This window comes from Octopus bimaculoides, chromosome 10 (assembly GCF_001194135.2).
Source record: "Octopus bimaculoides isolate UCB-OBI-ISO-001 chromosome 10, ASM119413v2, whole genome shotgun sequence".
NCBI lineage: Eukaryota > Metazoa > Mollusca > Cephalopoda > Octopoda > Octopodidae > Octopus > Octopus bimaculoides.
This window is the reverse complement of record NC_068990.1, coordinates 32,765,924-32,768,089: the sequence shown is the minus strand read 5'-3', so window position 1 is coordinate 32,768,089 and position 2,166 is coordinate 32,765,924. Positions and strand designations below refer to the sequence as shown.

Sequence of the window (2,166 nt, the reverse complement as noted above, 5' to 3'; positions counted from 1 at the left end):
CGAGACATGTAACATAAAGAGTATACCCCTTCGTCAGTTGTCCTTGTTTCAACTACTCCGCGTTTCGAAGGCAAGGACAATATGCAACTTCGTTGAAACAGTCCTTCCTGCAAAGCAAATTAAATAAAATTTCGGATTTTTTGCGGAGAGTGAAAGTGTTAACAAGAACAGGACAGTGAGAACAAGACAGTAAAAAACAGTAAGAACAGGACAGTGAGAAACAAGACAGTAAAAACAAACGGTGAGGACTGTTGAGCCAAGACGATAGAAAAATTATTATGAACGCTTGGTAGACGAGCCATGAGAGAAGAGACAGAAAATGATGTATGTATGTATGCATGTGCATTTGTGTGTGTGTGTGTGTACAGACATACACTCAAATGCATACATACATACAAATATGTTTGAGAAAAATAATTACAATATTAAGTTAAAGAAAGTGATATTCAAATCCTGTTTAAGATAGTAACATCCTGTCTTTTGAATAAACACTTATATACACATTAGTTAATATTAATTTAAGTAAACATACTTACAACTGTTATGTTTATTATACTTAATTCATGTACTTATATAGATTTTGGGGTTCTTTTTTTGTTGTTGTTATATATCTTGTTTATACATCTACACACTCACAATCATATATAAATGCAGTTTATATACATGTGTATATATGTGCATGCATGGACATGTGTATTTATATAAATCAAAATATGTGTATACACTGATAATGCTACATAAGCTGAAATTGTATATCTATATCTTTCAATCTATCTAACTACATGTGTATGTGTAGGTGTATATACATATATATTTTAAATATTCTATATGGGCAGACACACGCTTACACATTAATATGTTTTGTGCAATGTATGTATATTTAAGAATATGTATATACTCCTACACACTTCTACACACATGTATATACACAGACATTGCTATACATGTATGTGTTGAGTGCACATGTATATGTGTCTACAATATGTACTTATAATGCCTCAACTACATTAGCTGCCATTGTTTATCTGAGAATGGCCATTTCACTAAAACACTCCACAAATGCATTAACTTTTTATTGGTAAGCCATAAATAAAAGCTATATAACACACAAACATTGTCTTTCTTTACCATTTCTATTTTTTAGGGTTACTTCTTTTTGTTTTTTGTTTCTATTTACTTTTTCATATCACCAATATTATCTTCATAGTCTACAACAATTATATGCCCTTACAATGAGAAATCATAACAATTCTTTCATAAAACGAGATTTTTATGTGTATCTATTGTTGTTATTCAGATTTTATTGACATCATCATCATCATCATTGTTGTTACTATTATTACTATTTATTATTATTATTATTATCAAAACTAATGTTCTAATTGTTATGAAAGTGGAGTATTATTAACAGTAGATGTGATACAATGCCTTGTACCAACTTTTCAACATTCCAACTTCAAATTACTTTCCCCTGTAACGAGATTAATAAAATAAGTACCAGCAATATTCTGGCGGTCAGTTGAACCAAACCCTCTCTTCCTTTCCCTATAAATACACAAACATGTATCACCACTGCTGCTATCATCATCCATAGCACTGGTAGAACACTAAACAAAATTTATTGTGACCTGTGTTCAAATCCTAGAAGTTCTGAGTTCAAATCTTTGTCTTTCATCATCTTCGGGTTGATGAAATAAAGTACCATTAACTACATCCCTATCTCCAAATTTCTAGCCATGTGCCTAAATGAGAAACAACTATCATTGCCCATCATCATCATCATCATCATCATCATCATCGTCGTCGTCGTCGTCGTCGTCATCATCATCATCATCATCATCATCATCATCATCTTTGTGCTATTGCTGTTGTTTTGCATGTATTTCTGTTATTGCATTAACGTAACAGATTTATTGTAAAACTTTGCAACAACTTGTAAAATCAGGGTGATTAAGAATATATATTTCCATGTATTCTTTTATTTGTTTCAGTCATTTGCCTGTGGCCATGCTGGAGCACCGCCTTTAGTCGGACAAATCAACCCCAGGACTTATTCTTTATAAGCCTAGCACTTATTCTATCGGTGTCTTTTGCTGAACCGCCAGGTTACAGGGATGTAAACACACCAACATCGGTTGTCAAGTGATAGTGCTCGACTAAAGGTGG

General features: G+C 32.5%; 1 protein-coding gene across 1 annotated transcript in view; it reads left to right on the top strand.

Moving 5' to 3' along the window:
• Window positions 1-2,166, top strand: part of LOC106875076 (anaphase-promoting complex subunit 7) — a 37,880-nt gene that overhangs the window by 2,663 nt on the left and 33,051 nt on the right. The gene's annotated exons all lie outside the window — the stretch shown is intronic.